Below are 18205 nucleotides of genomic sequence, written 5' to 3' on the forward strand. Positions count from 1 at the left end.
GGAGGCAGAAGGAAAGGGCTGGTAACGAGTTGGGTGGCACGGTGAGCCTGAATGCCATGGACGAGGACCTGTCAGTGCTGTCTGGCTCCTCCTGAGCTCAGGAGCTTTTTACTGTGGTGACAAAACACAGCTCGGTGGCAATGCCGGCAAGTAAAACAGTGGTCACCTGTGGACCAGCCAGACTGAGCTGTAGCTGTGTGCAGGTGGGAGCAAGCCTGAGCCCTGTGCGGCTGGCCAGGGCTTTGCTCCCTGTCCCACATGTGTGGGTGGGGCGTGCTCCAGCCCTGCTGGAAAGGGAGAAATTCCATGTCTTGTCGTATTTGCCTACATTTTTCGCAGACAGGTCAAGAAACCTAGAGGCCTGCTGCTCGGGATGCAAGGGGTGCCACAGGAACCCCCACCCTGGGTTTTGCAGTGCCTGCCCTAGGGTGTTTCTCCCTGCAGCACCTTCCTTCTCCTCTCATCTGCCCCCAGCGACATGCTCTGCCCCTCACTCCCACAGGCTTGGGTCTGGGAGGTGGCCTCTGCTTGGGTCTGCAGCATCAAGCAGAAGCTGGGTGCCGGAACGCTCGCAATTAAGCATTGGGGTCAAGTTTAACAACCTAGGCCTTTCCAATTTATTAATAGTGCCCAGGAGGATGCATCTGCCCTTTGTGCTGGTGTCCAGGCTCCTGATTGCAGGGCACCAATAAACAGATTAAGTGATGTGGCCCTGAGGCTGGATGACCTGCCCTGAGCAAGCTTGGGGAAGGAAACGGGATTAACAGAGCTATTTCCTGATGCCACAAAGTTATAGATTGTTCATTTCTTCCCTTTTACTTTCTAATGAAGTGGTATGAAAAGCAACTCAAAGGAGAGCCTGGCTCTTTCCAAGCTCTGGGGAAGCATTTAAAGCCATCTGGTCTTAGAGATAAAATGGTATGCCTGAAACTGCCTTCCTTTCCACATTTCCCTAGCTGCTGGGTGGGGAGAGCCACCTTACTTGGTGTTTCCTACTTCTCTGAGGCTGTGACTAAGTTTTTCCTACTTTGGCAAAGTCATCTCTTCAAGAATGTGACGGAAACTTTATCCAGGTCGAGTTGGCTTGCATTTTATTATCATTATTTTTTAAGCCCCCTTTGTAAATCGGAGGAGCAGCCGAAGGCCTTGAGCTAACTGGAACTGGAAAAGATCCAGGGCAGGATGGTCAGAACTTGCGATCGATTCTAAGGGGGAAAAAAAAAATAAAAAAATCCATGATGGGCTATTGAGTGTCAGGTTGCTGCTTCCAGCCTCAGATACCCCACGTCATTGAAGGCTGGGAATGCATTCAGGCAACATTGCTGCGTTCAGCCTGTTCCCTGCCTCCCTATTTGTCTGCTTCCAGACACTGGTGGTGACAGGACACCTGACTGGACAAATACCAGTGTCTCTTGGGTGACAGTGGCTCAGTGTAGGATCAGCGGGGATCAGACTAGTGGCTTTTGGGTTACACCATTGTCACACCAACTGAGCAGAGTTTGGTGTAACAGATGGGCCTTCCCTGGTGCCAGAATTGGCCACAGTTGGGGAACACACGCACACAACAGTCTCCAAAGCTTCCTCTGGGATCCTTAGTTTGATCCAGAATACCGGGTCCAGCTGAGCTTTCAAAAAGTGGCTCCAGAGAGAAGGTAGCTTCCCTGCACAAAGGCAGCTCTGTCTCTGTACTGTCTGCTGAGCTTGTGACACCGAGACCAGGGAGGAATCATGTATTTGTGAGGGGGTTACTCTGACCCCCTTCCCCTCACAACTACGAGACTTGTCCTCAGCAGCAGCAGGATCTCTCAGCATCCTGTTTGCCGTGCAGGGAAGAGCCGGGGCCAGGTCTGTTTAGCAGGACCCTGCAGCTGGTAATTCCTGTTTACATCCCACTGACCCTGGGGCTTCGCCTGCATCGCATACAGCAAGATCCCCCCCATACCACCACACTGCCTGCATGTCCTGCACATTATATTGTACCCCACTGCTTCTCGGGTTCAGAGTGGCCTCGGCCCACGCTGGACATTGAGCCACATGGCAGTCAGGTCTGCGGACATGGAAAACGGGAGTGTGTGTGCTGTGCTTCCGTGCACTGCCCTGTGTCTGGCAGGTGCCCATCAGGCACAGCGCTTGACCCTGGCTGTGTGTCCTTTGCCCTCTCTCTCACTTTAGGAGGATCCGCTTTGCAGAGCCTGGCAGCCCCCTCTGTCCTGCCTGCTGTAGGAGATGGGGACTGGCTTGGAACAGCACTTGGGGGTTCTTGGGGGCGTTGTAATTTCCTCTGGTCTAGCCCCTTGGACAGGTCCACTAGCCACCTGTGCTTGCCTCTGTTGAAACCCTGAATCCCTGCGGGCTGGGAGGAAAGCAGGACGGCTTAAACAGCCCGTGATGTGTTTTTTAGAATTAGACCTGCTTGTCTGAGGCCTCTCCTCAGTCTCTATCATACAGGAAAGTCTCATAAGGCAGGTGTCAGGGTTGAAGGATTTGGCTCTGATCATTCCATTTTGCTGCCTTTTCTTCTAGAATTTGGAGTGGGAGAGTTTCTAAGAGTGCGAAATGAGGGTTCCCCATTGACGACTCCTTGCTTTCAAGCCACAGCCCAGGAAGCGTGTGAGTGCAGCCGGGACACGCTCTGCATTGTGCAAACAGCTGCAGCTGCAATGGCCTTCTCTCAGACCAACTCCCCGCTTCCTCCCTTGACGGACACACTACTGTCTTTGTCCCTGCCAGGAGGCCAAGGACGAGCCCCCAGGCACGACAGGGTCTGCGGTCCCCCTTGCTGGCTGAATGTGGAACAGACGTCTGTGTGTCCTCCCCAGAGCACAGGCAGCAGTGCTCGGCACCCAGCGTGCAGCTCCATGCCCCAGCTCTCCAGCCTTCGGGGCGTGACTTCTGCAAGCAAATCTATTGGTCTTCCATTTGCCCATTGACCTGCTACCCTCAGGCTGGCCATGGTGGTGACAGCAGCCCCAAGGATGCACTTTAGAAGGGTTATTGGAGACCAGGGGATGTGTTGGGTATGCAAAGGCTTGCAGGCCCTGTGCTGGCAGGTCCCACGCTGGGGCTGGGACCCAGCAGTGGCTTATCGTACTCAGTCCTGTGGCCCACAGGAGCCTTGGCTGTTCCCCCTGCTCAAAAGTCAGCGCGAGGGAGCTGCATACACCCGTGCAATTTGGGGGCAGCGTCTTGTAATGCCTGCAGGGAGCAGTAAATCCATCAGTGAGCACTAAGGTTGTTGCCGCTCTGTTTCTGCAGCCCAGCTGTGACTGAATTCTATTCAGACTAGATCCTGGGAATGAGTTGTTGAAAGCCTTGTTAGATGCCCCCCAGGTATTCGCTCAGCCGTTAAACTCCCTCACTTCCAAACTGCTGCACTTGGACTTGCCAGATTGCCCAGTGCTGCTTCTGAGTCTCCGCTTTCAGTTCAGAGAATGATATAAAAAGCATTTTTGCAGCTATATCTATTTTTGTCTGACTCGATCCTGAAATGGTTGAGAGTGGTTTGGACATGAAGCTCTCGTGCTGGGTTTTGGAGGTGCAGCTCTTTTCAGACAGGGAGAAGAAAGCAGTTAAATCTCCATCTGGCTGTGGAAATTGCACGTTTGTCCAGTTCTTGGACCACAGAGCTTGGGAGCTAAAGGGCAATGCCAGTGCCTGTGGGTGCAGAGCATGTTGCAACTGGCAAGGCAAAAGCAGCGCTTCATGTTGGGGTTCATCTGGTTACTCTAAATGTGACTCATCTGCACGTACGTGATCTCTTGTTAGGCTGAAAGGCCTGAAACCAAAGCGCAGGTGGCTTATGACTGTGCCTTTAGGCATTTTCTAGCAGTTCGGTCAGCTTTGTGGGTCAAACCACTGGACGTATGGCCAAGGCCGCAGGAGAAAAGACCTGCTTAAACCTTTCCTCTTGAGAAAGCCCTGGGCGGGAGGCAGCTGCGTCCCATGCCTGTTCTGGGGACTGAGAAACAGTGGTATCTCTAGTCTATGGGAATTTTATTCCAATAGTGGACAGGATGAGAACATTGGTGGGATGATATCTCCATCTTGAGAACAGGAAATTCTCCCACTGTATTTGTGAACTATGAGGACGTTTTGGATGGAAGGATAGTTGCGTCTAGCTCCCATGTTACTTGCTGGTGAACAGACTGCTGAGTTTTACTCCACAGGAGGATCCTGTCCCCTTTGGAGGAAAGCACAGGACTCTTCCAGGTTAGTCGGAGGAATCTTGCAAATGAAAGGAAAATGCTTTTATTCTTGGCAAAGCGTCAAATCCACACAGTACAGCCTGCCCTCCATGTGCCTGATACCATCAACGCATTCTTTTGAGGCAGTCAGTACATCAGTAGAGACAAAACTAATTGGTTTTGGCATGCAAAGGCCAGTGAAATCACCAGCCACAGAGAGTGTGAAGCATAGATACAAGCAGAGCAGGATTAGTCTTGTGCCTTCCCTTTTATACCAAAGTAAAAAAATCACCCCTCTAGACCTGTGCCCTGCAGTTATGCCAGCATCTGCTTCTTTCTAGCCTTGTGTCCCCCTGGGGAGGACAACAGGCAACCCTTGCAATCCCAGAGTGGTGTGTGGCTGCCTGGACCTGTCGTTTGAATGTTCAAACACACGTGCTTGGCCGAAAAGCCACTGACCTACGAGCTGGGGCGGGGGTGACAGCATGTGAAGGGGAATATCACCATTCACTAGGGCTCCTATCCTCTCATACTAAAAACTCACTAGGTAAACAGCATTGCTGGTAGCCCTATCTGGAGGACTTTTGCTGCTGAATTTCAAAGGCTGCTGCTAAATCATCAAGGTAAGAAAGTTCTTTATGAAATGTCACAGAATTCCACTCTTTTCCTAAAATGCCAGGCTGCTTCAAAGCTCGGAGACAGTGCTTTACTCCCAGAAGGATGCCCAGTGTGCCACAGCCTGTATGAAGTGCCTGGCAGAACTTGCTGCTCATATGAGGTACAGGATTGCCTGTTGGTTGGCCCTGGAATGTACTAGGTGCCCTCACTCAGAGACTGGGGGGCTTGATACTGGTGACAGTAGGAAGCTGTCATAGGGGTGGATGGGATTTTGGACAGCTGAGAAAGTATGGAGGGCTGCAGGATAGTGGTCTTTCCTCCAGGATGGGGTGGCCTAATCATTCTTGCCCTGGGAGATAGATAATTTTTTTTTGTCTTGGCAGTATTGTCTTGTGCCAGACTCAAATGGGACCTTCTCACTGATCTGGCTGTGGTGGCCAGGTATTCGCAGGCCGCTGCAGGGCTGCCCTTCTCTGGAAGGGGCTGCCCTTCTCTGGAGGTGTCCAGGACAGGCTGCCACTCCCTGGCCATAGCAACCTTCAAGAATCATCTCCCTCTCAAAGCAGGCAAACATGCAGGCCACGTGGAAACTTGGTACCCAACACTATTCCCAGCCTAGTGGTGTTTCATTAAGGCTAAGCTGTAATGAGAGCAGCTGGCCCTGGCTAGCTGCTTGTCCCCACCACTTTTGCCTCTGCCAGGCACTTGGGCGGGAAGCACAGGGCAGTTAGACACAGCAGTCATGGGCAGGGTAAAGCTAGGTTGAACTGTCTCCATCCCCTAAGTATGAATCCCCCTGTGCACCAATTTGGTCCCTGATACTTGTTCAGTGATGGGAACAGAATTTAAAGCCTGTGACGTGTCCCCCTCTCCACCACAAGAGGAAGGCTTGCTTCCAGCGTGCTCCCTTGCCTGGTTTATGGCCTGTGTCATCCCACGTCTCATTCTTTCCTTCGGTTGGATTGATCAGATTTCAAAGCATTTCACACCTGACTTGATTGAATTTCATCTGACTGATGTCAAATCCTGTCTTCACCAGACCTTTAAGGTCATCTGATGAATCTACTTTCTGGCATTCCTCTGGTCTCGTTTTCTTTAACATTATCTGCAATATTTCTAAGGCAGCACAGCACGTCTTCTAGCCCACATTAGGGAAGCATTGAATAACACCAAAGCTAGGATCATTTTCCTGCTGTTCCTTTCTGTATATGTCCTTCTAGTTTGACCATAAGCCATGAACAGCTTTTGCCACCAGGTGAAGGCGCTATTTTTGCACCAATTTTACATCCATCTTTCATCTAGATGTTATTTCCCTTCTGACATGAAGTCTGACTGGTATAACGCAAAGCCCTCTATGGAGGTCAAAATTATCACATCTGCTGCTGCTCTTTATCTGCCAAATCTTTGAGAGAGGAAATTTAAATGGTTTGGTATAAAATAGTTCTTAAGAAATCCCACTTGTCCACTTCTCAGCCCCCATATTAACCCCTTGGTGCCTCTGAATTAATCCTTTGTGCATGTTGATTTTCCAGGCATTGAATTATGGATCTATAACTTGACTTCAAGCCTTTTAAACACAATGCTGTGCTCATTCTGTGCCATTTCCTTGGTTCCGCTCCAGCCCTCCAGCAGTTCTTGGAGAGCGTGGCTTGGGAACTGGAGACAGCTCCTCCTCTGATAATGAGTGTTGCTGTAGCTCATACACATTTCACCTAGCTGAAAGTTCGTGAACCTCTTATTTCGTAATCCTGGCCCATTTCCCGACCCCTTTTCTGTTCATCATCATGGCTAAATGCCGGGGCAAGAGTTTGGCTTGTAGGTGCCTAAGAGAGACACTGCGAAGTCTCAGCTAGTTATCTTTTTATCTTGGTGGTTTGTGGAGGGTAATTGATCCCTTCAGTGAGTTATTCACCTCTAGATTCAATTTTATGGAAAAGCTAAATGCAAGAAAGACAGCAGAGTCATCAGTTTCTTCCATTTGCTTTCCTCAAAAGAACGACAGTGACGGTCTCACCCGCGCCTTGGTCCTTCCTTTTCACCCTCCTACAGTTGCTTCTCATGTCCATCGCTAGCTTTTCAGCACATAAGCTATCTTCTCACTGGTAAGCAATCATTGGCAAGGGAAACACTGGAAGAGAGCCAACCAATTCAGCCTAAGGCCACCAGCAAACATTTGAGTTTTGCTAATTCTCAGCTCTTTCCTTTCCTCTCCTCTTCTCTTTTCCTCTCCCCTCCCTTTTATAAAAAGCTGCTTGCAAGGAATTGCCCCTGCAGCACTGGGATCTCAGCCTGGACATTAGGAAAAAAAAAATCTCCCTCAAGAGGAGAAGCAGCCCTGCAACAGGTCCTGAGAGTGGTGGTGGCTTGCACCCTTGGGGCTTTCTGAGTATTGGTTAGACGAAGCTGTCTGGCCTGCATCCGTGTTGGTCATAGTCTTGCTCCAAGAGGGAGGCTGGACCAGAGAATGTGGAAGGCTCTTCCAGACAATGCTGCCATGGGTCTGTAAGAGAAAGTATTCAATACATACCAAAGCTGGGTTATTCTCCTGCATCAGGGGCACTTCTGCATTACACTTGGACGCAACAGTCCTTTCTTTTTCTTTGGTCAGGTGTTAGTGTCCTGCGAAGTGGCCCCATATGACTCATACGTACAATGGAAACACAGTGCCAGCAGAAGAGCTGACCTTGTATTCCTCCCTCAGGCCTGCCACTGCGTTTGAAATAGCCTTACTGAAATGTCTGAACTTGCAAGCTTGTTGCTGAGCTTCCTGAGCACCAGAATTTGGGATTTAATAGCTAGGGCTGGGAATGCTTGTATCCTTTTCCATGGCCAGGACTTCTCTGGGTGCCGGTGCCTGTTCCGTTGTTTTGCTGTCTTTGCTGCTACGGCAATCATTAGGATAAGGTATAATTACAAAGTTTGCCCTGGGACATATGCAAAGCCACTGAGCTGCATTGTGAAGCTGTCTGTGTTTTCTGCTCCTTTTCATTCTGTGACAAATGCCTGACCTCTGGTTTAAAGTGAGAAGCTAGTGGTGATGTAGATATGAGCTGGCGCCGAGTTCCTTGCTCCCTCCTTCATCCGCCAGACCTTGCCATTCATTTGGCCTCTCCAAAGTAACCAGTGGGTACTCGAGGTGTCAAATACTCTTGGCAGTTGTAGAGGCGAACAAATTATTGTAGCTTAGGTGCCTGGTGGAGAAACAAAGGCCAAAGAATCAGGAGATGTGTCCTGGAGGCCAGCATAAGATGGAAGAAAAGGTGCTCCCATCTTTTGGAGACACCCAGGATCATCCAGGCAGTACCAGTGAGACCTTATCTCTTGCTACGTGGCACAGAGGACCCGCTGGACATGTTTTGGAGGATGGGGAGAAGGTATCACATAGAGATGGCTCAGCCTGGCTCTTTCTAGCGTTTCACACCAGTGCCTGCCTTTAGAGGATGGAGAAAGGGGCTTGGTCCCTAAATCTGGTGGCGAAGAAGACCCAGTTTTTCCAGGAAGTTCACTGCAGGCCTTGGAAAGTAGTGGCAGTTTACAGCTTGGTCCCTGAATAAACTCAGGCATGTCATTGCTAACTACCACTGATATTCTTCCCTCGGCCCTCTGATTCACTGAGATCTACCTTGTTTTTGCATGCCAGCAATGCCTCAGGAGCTGGGCAGTTATCAGAAGACAATGAATCACCCCAAACATCCGCTAACTCATTCTGTAGGAGCTCGTCTTACTCACAGCACAAATTCCAGCTCTCAGCTGCTCTGAAAATTTTCTACCTACAATATATGCATCCACTCCCGGATGTATTTTGACCCATCTCAATGAGGGACACATAGCTAGAAGACAAGGTCAGCAGCTGTAAAATCTCACTCAGGGACCAAGTCTTTCCCTTCCATTCAGGAAGAGACCGGTACCTGTCCCTGATGCTTGTTTTTAGAGAAGGTGTGCTTTTTCAAGGCAGAGGTTCCCTTCTGGTTCTGAGCTTTTCTGACATTACACCAGACAGAGAGTTTCACTCAGTGACTGGTGCCTCCAGGCCAACAATGTGCCAGCAGGCTTGCCTTTGCAGGGCTGACCTTTTAGAGAGATGTTCTACTTGATGTCAGCTACAGCTGCAAAGCCAAACAGAATCCAGTTCTGATCCTGCTTTTTTTTTTTCCTACCTTGGCTGGAGTTGCTCCTAGACTGCTCCATAAATCATTGCCCAGTGATAAAATACCAAGGGGGACTGGGCTTGTCTGATGCTGCTCTTAAGAGGTCAAACCTTATCTTAGCAAAAACAGCCCCTGGGAAAGGGGATAGCACAGAAATATATGGTATATCTTCCCACCCCTCTGTGTTTTTTTTTCTGCACTACTCTAAGAGCCAGTTGGTACCGACACCAAGGTCCTGCGCCTGTTGCACATTACAGCCTGGCACAGTACCTTGGCATTTCAGCATTCCTGGCAGTGATCAGACTGGTGTCTCCTGTCCCTGTGCTGTTTCAGTGCCGCTGGGACTCTCACCATGCTCTGTATGAGCCTTCTCCATAGGTGATACCCACCCTGGGACAGACGGTATTGCACTCTGCTTATAAACCAGTCTTCTTGTCAGTGTCATTCTGATGTGCAGTGCCTTGTCTCATCCCTGCATGCTGTTTGTTGTCAGCTCTTGCTTTGTTTAGACTGTGAACACACTCCACAGGGGAGCACCAACAGCCTGATGCAGTGCCTGGGAGAAAAAGAAAGAAAGAAAGAAAGAAAGAAAGAAAGAAAGAAAGAAAGAAAGAAAGAAAGAAAGAAAGAAAGAAAGAAAGAAAGAAAGAAAGAAAGAAAGAAAGAAAGAAAGAAAGAAAGAAAGAAAGAAAGAAAGAAAGAAAGAAAGAAAGAAAGAAAGAAAGAAAGAAAGAAAGAAAGAAAGAAAGAAAGAAAGAAAGAAAGAAAGAAAGAAAGAAAGAAAGAAAGAAAGAAAGAAAGAAAGAAAGAAAGAAAGAAAGAAAGAAAGAAAGAAAGAAAGAAAGAAAGAAAGAAAGAAAGAAAGAAAGAAAGAAAGAAAGAAAGAAAGAAAGAAAGAAAGAAAGAAAGAAAGAAAGAAAGAAAGAAAGAAAGAAAGAAAGAAAGAAAGAAAGAAAGAAAGAAAGAGGAGACGTGTGAGGGACAGTACGAGAAAGGTCGATAAATCCATGTATGCTGAAGAGGGCATGAGTGTCCACTGCCTTTCCAACACAAGAACTAGGATCTAGAAAGTGTTGAATAAAGTTAGCAAGTGGCAGGTTCAAACTAAACAATAAGAGACGGTTCTTCCCCCAGGCCAGCGCACAGCTGCAGAATTACTTGCTGCAGGATGCTGCAGAGGGGCTCCCACAACTTCTAGGTGCTCCAGGGGAAACTGGAGTTATTCATGTAAGTCTGGAAATGTTGAATCCAAAGACACTTTGTCCCAAGAAACCCTGCAAGTTTGCTGGAGACCAGGAGACCTCTAGATGCCTGTGCTTTTTGGACATTGCTGAAGACATGATTATGACCTTCATGGACCTTGAGTGCTCTTCGGTAGGAACATTATTGTGGGCCCTGGAAGAGGCACAACAGTACTATCAGGTGGTTGCGCTCCAAGAAATAGAAAGATTTGGTTATCTTGGGTTTGGGGCATAAATCTTGAGGAGTTCTGCACGGGTTTCAAGTGTGGGATCTGGTCAGCATGGCTGTACTTTCCTGTACCTGTATGTTTCTTTGGACTGAGTCCTTATCCATCACACCTTCTGTGCCGGGAAGCTTGTAAGGTGTTACAGACCTCAGGTCCCAAGAGGCTTTTTGGAGGTGCATCCTCCAGCCAAACTGGACTACAAAATTCAACTGGTTCACTCTGTCACCTCACTTGGGGTGCTGTCCTCCCACTTAGTGGCTGTCCAGCAGCATCGTCTCAGCACAACTGGTCCCATGGCATAAGTGTGCCCTCCTGTGAGGGGTTAGAACTTCACAGAATCACAGAATGGTTGAGGTTGGAAGGGACCTCTTGAGGTCACCTAGTCTGATTCCTCCAGTCAAGCATGGCCACCTAAAACAGGCTGCCCAGGGCCATGGCTGTTGGATTTGGAATACCTCCAAAGATGGAGACTCCACAGTCTCTCTGGGCAACCGTGCCAGTACTCAGTTACTCTCACAGCAAAGCTGTCTTCCAGACAGTCAGTCTCCATCATGTATCAGAGTTTCTCCAAGGATGGAGACTGCGCAACTTCTCTGGGCAACCTGTGCCAGTGCTCAGTCACTCTCACATTAAAAAAGTGTTTCCTGATGTTCAGACGAAACCTCCTGTGTTTCAGTTTGTGCTCATTGCCTCTGGTCCTGACACTAGGCACCATTGAAAAGAGCTTGGCTCCACCTTCTTCACACCCTTCCTTCAGGTATTTGTATACATGAATATGATCCCCCCACCTCCAGGCTGAACAAACTCGCTCTTGCAGCCTTTCCTCATAGGAGAGATGTTCCAGTCCCTTCGTCTTCTTCACGGTCCTTTGTGGGACTCTCTCCGCTATGACCATGTCTCTTTTGTACTGGGGGGAGAGAAACTGGACACAATACTTCAGGTGTGGCCTCACCAGTGCTTACCAGAGGGAAGGATCACCTCCCTCCACTTGCTGGCAGCGCTCCTCCTAATACAGCCCAGGATACCGTAAGCCTTTTCTGCCTTTTCTGTTTCTCCTCAGGTGCATACATTTCCACTTCTCTTTGTTGAACTTTATGAAGTCATTGAACTTCATTTGCTGTCAGGCCACTTCCCCAGACTGTGCAGGTCCCTCTGGATGGCAGCACAACTCTCTGGCATATCAGCCACTCCTCCCGGTTTTGTGTCATCAGCAAACTATTATTAGTGAAGACATTGAACAGGATGGGACCCAATCTTGCCTAGTCGGGTACACCAATAGCGACTAGACTTCTATTAGACTTCCTGCCACTGATTGCCACCCTCCAGGCAAGGCCATTCAGCCAGTTTTCAATCCCCCTCACGCTCTGGTGTTAGGAAAGCTAAAGCCCAACTGGAATTGAATCTGGACAGGGATGCTCAGACAATGGTTCTGTATACCCACAGGTTACCCATCCTTGCTTCCACCCTCTGTATGCTTCCTTTCTGTGTCTGAGTTTGGCCAGGAGTTCCTTGTTCATACACGCAGGCCTCCTGGCATTTTTGCCTGGTTATGTATTTATTGGGATGGAGCTTTCTTGATCTTGGAGGAGGTGACCCTTGAATATTAAGCAGCCTTTTTGCCTTCCCTCCCCCGGCTCCCTTCCTTTCAGGGCCTTATCCCATGGGACTCTTGCAAGCAGATCATGAGAGGCCAAAGTCCGCGCTCCTGAAGTCCAGGGTTGTGAGCTTGCTTCTCACCCTCTTGCCTCCCCTCGGGATCCTGAACTCCACTATCTCATGGTCACTGAAGCAAAGGCTGCTTTTCATCTTCACATCGATAAGAAGCCCCTCCTTGTTGATGAGTATGAGGTCCAGCAGAGTACCTCTCCTTGTTGGCTCCTCTGTCACTTGGAAGAGGGATTTATGATCAATGCACTCAGGGAATCTCCTGTATTGCTTATGTCCTGCTCCGTTGTCCCTCCAGCATACATCAGCATGGTTGAAGCCCCCCATGAGGACACCAGGGCCTGTGAACATGAAGCTGCACCTTTCTGTAGGGGCCTCGCCCGCTTGTTCTTCCTGGTCAGGTGGCCTATAGCAGACACCCACTATAATAACATAACCTTTATCTGTTCTCCCTTTAGTCCTAGCCTGTAAGCTCCCAGCTGGTTCCTAATCCATCCCCAGGCAGAGCTCCATGCACTCCAACTGCTCTCTCACGCGAAGGGCAACTCCCCCTCCTCATCTTCCCATCTTGCCCTTCCTAAAGAGCCTGTATCCCTCCCTCTGTTGCAACACTTCAGCACTCCAGTCATGGGAGTCATCCTACCACAAGATCACAGCCCTTCAACTGCACGCAGATCTCTAGTTCCTCGTGTTTTTTCCCCATACTGCATCCATTAGTGCACAGACATGTTAGGGAGGCTCCCCAGCATGTTGAGCTCCTGGAGACGGTTCGGGGGATTTCTCCACAATGGTGCCTTATAGACAATTCCTTGCTTACACACGAGTGCTGGCAGTGACCCCGCTTGAGGGCCATTTTGTTGATTTTGTGATCCCTTCCTGGCACACCACCCTTTGCTCAGCCATCCTCTCTGTCGCTCCCTCACAGAACTGCTGGCTACTTTCTCTCTCCCGCTGTTCCTGGTTCAGAAGATGTCTTTGAAACGTAAGGGGTGTGAGCACACTGAAACTCTGACGTTTCCTCACAGACATGCCTGTGCTCATGGGTGTGTCAGCCGACACTAAGTGTGCCCATTAGCTAATTGAGTTTTGCTGTTTTCTTAAATTGTGTAGACGTAATTTGCATTGTTGCCTCCATTCTCCTGTGAGGTACTGCTGACTGCAGCCTTTTAGGAGCAACAGATCTCCAGCAAGCAGGGGGGTCACTGTCTTGCATCTTCCTGCAACTGAGAGAGCACAAACTGGGCATAAGAAGCTTCATCCTCCGGACACCTTGCTGATATGTTTCCAGAGGTGGCACAGTCCTGCTGGAGGCTGAGCGGCTGATGACTGCATTTAACCAGCCCTGCTGCAGGTGGGATGGTGCCTCTGTTCTCTCTCTGGGCTAACTCCAGTAAAAGGTTGATACGCGTGCCTTTTTCGCTTCCCACTTGGCTTGGAGAGTTCTCATTTCAAAAATGTCCTAGGAGGTACGTCTGCTGAATCTCTTACAAATACAGCTCAGCTCTGAAATCCACTGATTTTCCCCCAGATAAGCCCCGCTTTGGGAATTCTCAGTCTAGGTGCAGCCCAGGGTGGGGTGTTCGCTGCACTTGTTGCTCCCTGACAGCCAGGCCAAGTGCTTCAGCTGCTCTCCTCTGAGTAAGTGCAGATGCTCAGGATGTGTCAGCACAGGCACTAGTTCTGCTAAGTGGAGAGGTTTCTTCAGGGAAACTTCGTCGTGAATGTAGCCCTGGGAAGGGGAATGGTCTCTTTTGGAGTGAGAAGTGACCCTGAGGTTGACCCCTCTCCATGGGTAGCTCCAGACTCTGAATGACCTTCAAAAATTGCACTACCTTCATGTAAACCTAGGGGTCAGGTTGTTGTGTTCCTTTCAACCCTGTGCAGGCCTATGCATTTTGGGGGGCTCTCAGGCTTGTCTCTGCAAGGCAGCAGAGGTCAGCTGCCCTGAACTCCCCCAGACATCCCCCCTGCAGGCAATGGGGCTGACTTCCCTTGATGTTGAAAGAGTCCTTTCTTCCAAACCGTGAGGGCTGCTGTCCCTGTCCTCCACGGCCTCCCTGCCTGTCCACTTCCAGCCTGCGTGCCCACAGCTGTGCTTCCCAGACCTTGGGTTTCTCGTTCACCCTTTTCTCCCCTTCACTTGAGTCAGGCCACCCTGGTTTGGGGCCAGGTCTTGGATCTTGTCCCCTACCAGCCCTGCATGCTGGCACTGCCCATGGAGGGGCATGGAGAGTGGATATCGATATGATTTGCCTTCAAATTTTCAAGAAAGGCATTCCTGCTTTTCCAAGTCCTCTTTGTGGTGGCCCAGGAGGCAGATTACTTTGGCACATTGTTCAACTCAATGGCACGTTGCTACCAACTCCAACCTACTCTACCCTCTTCTCAGAGGCTTCACCCTCCCTTTCGTGATGGTACAGGATATGCAGGGTTGCAGTCTGCAGCTTCTCAACATCCTTCCAGGAGCTGTGGGCTGACATATACTACTGAGGCCAGTTTGGCAGGTAAATAGGAATGGATGGTCTGGGAAGGAGCTGTGAAACCTGCTCAGTACTGACACAGATCCCCATTGGTCAGGACAAGGTGCTTTTGGTTGATGTTCTGCCCATGGTGTGGTAGCAGAGACTACAAGATCACCAGGACCTGCCATCTGCCCTGTGGCAGGAAGCCTGGAGATGCGGAGCTCAGCTTCTTGCTTTGGCCTTCGATGTTCCCAAGCTGCATTCGAAGGTCTCCAGGGCCAGAGCATTTCCCTGCATGAAGACAGTGCTGTGCTGCTTGCAGGTCTGGAGCAGCCCAGGGAGACAAGCAACAGCGTGTGACATTGAGAAGCAGCAAAGGTGAGGGATATTTGCTGGCTGAGCTTGTGGAGCCTCTCTTGGGAAGCACCATCCTCTGCCTCTGCTGTTTCCTCCTGTTCACTCATCTCCCAGCCCCACTTTCTGGGGCACTGGTTTGATTTCCTTTTGGTTTACTGGCTGTAGAGGAGTCCTTGGGTGCTATCAGCATATCTTTTTGTTTGGGCTAACCCAAGTGTTTTGCCTTATTTTCATACTTTTCCTATCAACACATGTACCCCGAGGCATGGAAAACTCTCCCCTGCTTTCCAGCCCTGGAAATCACAGCGGGGGGCAGACCATGGGTCCTCGGGCTGTTAGCATGCAATATGACCAAAAGTGGTCAGGGAAATCTCTTCCCCACAGGAGTCTCTGGAGAAGGAGGTCCGGGTCGCAGCACTCAGTAGGTATCCTATAGGTACACGCAGCTCTGGTCCTCCCGGGCTCACCCATATGGTCCAGCTGGACCAACCCCCAGCGGGGAGGCATGGCGGGAGCCAGCATGCTCCTCTGCTGGTGCTCATTCTTTGAGGGAACTGTGTTTGGAGGCTTCCTGCCTTCTCTGAGTCATATCAAAATCAGTCCCAAATATTCTCTTTGAAGCTCTTCACGCAGCGTTGAAGCGATCTTGCCTTCAAAGCACTTGCTGGAGACAGGCGGGCTGCTTAAAAGGCACTTGAGCGCTCTCACATCATGTTCAGGCTGTATTAAAATTTTACCGTGCTGTTCCGCACCTCAGATGAATCACAGTCGCTTCTGAAAAGCGTTGGGGGCTGGGGGAGGGAGAGGGGGAATGTGTGCAAGGAAGGGGCTTTTGAAAGAGATTATTAATGCAGAGAGATGTTTTGGTGTTTGAGAGAGGCCCTGAATGGCAGCTCCGTGCTTTTTTTTCTCCGTGCTCATTAACAGTGAAGGGTGTAGCCGCTAAAGAGCGGAGCAGAGCGAGGGGAGGACATGGCTGCTGCTCAGGTGGGGATGAGCCAGGGAGAGGACGTGGGAACAGCGGGAGGTGGGTGCTGGCTGTCTCCCTGAGAGGCAGTTTCAGGTTACGAGTTCAATGCCTACCTCCCTTTGGGAGGTTGCAATACAGCAAGTCGTTTCTTGATGTGCAAACAATTAAAAAGAGGGTGTGGGGCAGGGGGAAGATGGAGAAAGCAAACACCTCCTCCGGGATCTGGCTGCCTCTGCAGCTGCTCACCTAAGGCACCGCTTGCAGAGGGAGTTTCACACAGGAAAAATTGTGCTGGGGGCATCAGGTTACTTGCAGGATGGAGTTTGGAAGCTGAGATCTGCCTTCAGCCTTGGGTTATAAAGGGTATTCATGCCTCTTTTGCCTGGGCATAGAGTGGGTCTCTTGAGGCATATCAGGGGTTACAGTTGTCCTTTTGCTGGTCCCCAGGCTTGCCCTCTAATACTGGAGAGAGGGCTATGGGGGGAGGCAAGGGGGCAGGGGTACCTTTCTTCTCCTCTTAGTAGCATCCCTGGGCATGAGGAGCACCTTTGCTGCAGTGTCCACCTGCAATGGGGGAGAGGCCAGCTCCCTGAGGGCTCCGTTTTCTCCACGTTTGTCACTGTCCTCTGAGTTCTGCAGACTCCCGTTGTGTCCCTCAGCCTTGTTTTCCTGAGAAGGAGTTATTTGTTCCCCCCTAGGCAAGGAAATGCATGACTTTACCTCTTTCTTTTGCTTGAAAATTCCTTGCCTCCTTGCATCACTCTAGCCTTGTTGCAGATAGGCCACCCGAAGCCACTTGCCCCCCTGCAGATTTGCCAGGAGAGGCCTCCTGGACCAGGTGCAGAGGCCAGAAGAGAAGGCAGACATTGGCTGGCAGGGTGGGAAGCCTCCTCCTGCCAGCTGTCTGGAGCCTGAGGTGCCGGCAAGGACCAAGCTGCTGGGCTGGCACATGTTCCTGTCCCAGCCCTCGGGAGTTTTCGGTGCATAGGGCTGATGGCACTCAACACGTGTGCCAGGTGCTGGGGCAGGGGCTGCCTTCGCCAGACAGATCCAGCACATGGCAGCTGGATGAGGGATGGGAGAAAGCCTGCTGTTGCTCCTGACAGGGAAGGATGCTTTTGTATTTCTGCTTGCTGCCTATTTGCTCCAGAGCCAGCAAGCAGGGAGGGCAACCTCCATTTTTTTTTCATGCTAATTTTCCTTTCTTCTTCGCCTGCCTCAGTGAGCCAAGCACCAAACCGAGGGCTGTGTATATCCTCCGGGAGTAAAATGCCCCCCAAACCAAGCCCTTATCTCTTTCTACTGAAGTGGAAATGTGCCGTTTCCCCTAACTAAAAGGGGGGGAAGGTGCGCGCAGGCCCTGTCTGCCCTACTGCCACTCCCTCTCTCCTGGTTGATCTGCTAGTGCCGTGCCTCTCAGCCTGTACTGATGCCTGTCACTCTGCTGACAGCATGAGAGACAAACGCCAGTTTGCCTTGGCCAGAAAACTTGCCTTGCAAAAGAAAAAAAGCCAGCTAAGGGCTTTTCACTTAGAGAGAAAGAGAGTGAGAAGAATAGACTTGAAAGCAAATTCCCATGTTTTTTTGCTTCGGGTGAGAGCTTTTCCCACGCTCCATTGGAAGGAGTGCAAGGAGCAAATGTTTCCCAGCGCCTGTAAACACCAAACACCGCGGAGGAGCAAGGAAAAAGCCAGTCTTATTGGAGCGAGGCAGAAACAGCGATGTGTTCTCCCGCGGTGCCTTATGTCTGCGTGCCTGCTTCTTCTGTAGCAATGGCTTTTACAGACCTAGATATGTCTTCTGGGTGCGGTGGGAGCGTCAGACCCTGGGGTACTCTGACAGAAGACCAGGTGGTGTTTGCTGTCCCCTGCAAAGTTGCTCCACAGCGCTGGAGGCTACTGCTTCTTCCGTCAGAGTCCCGGCAACTGGACTGAGAAGAGGCTGGTTTATTGGGTTTATTTCCCAAGCTGTCACTTTGGAAGGTGCTTGACATATATTTGCATTCACCTGGCACTGGTCAAGGACCATTAGCTCGCTCAGCAAGACTGTTGGTTCCCCATCTGAGGTAGGCTGGGAAAGTGAGTCTGGTTCACTGTAACTCCCATGCCAGTCGCTTTGACTGGCCCAAGCCCCATCCCTCACCACCCTTCCCTGGTCTGATTCCTGACTCCTGTCTTCAGAGAACTGAAAAATCAATGAACAACTTGCATTTTGGCAGCCCTCAGCCCTGGCTTCAGGAGCAACCTTTTCCAAAGCACCAAGTGCCTTGGCCCCCCCACCCCCAATCTTTCCAAGTCCGTCTGCTTTCCACAGAGAGCTGGCGTTTAGCACCC

This window comes from Chroicocephalus ridibundus, chromosome 5, assembly GCF_963924245.1.
Source record: "Chroicocephalus ridibundus chromosome 5, bChrRid1.1, whole genome shotgun sequence".
NCBI lineage: Eukaryota > Metazoa > Chordata > Aves > Charadriiformes > Laridae > Chroicocephalus > Chroicocephalus ridibundus.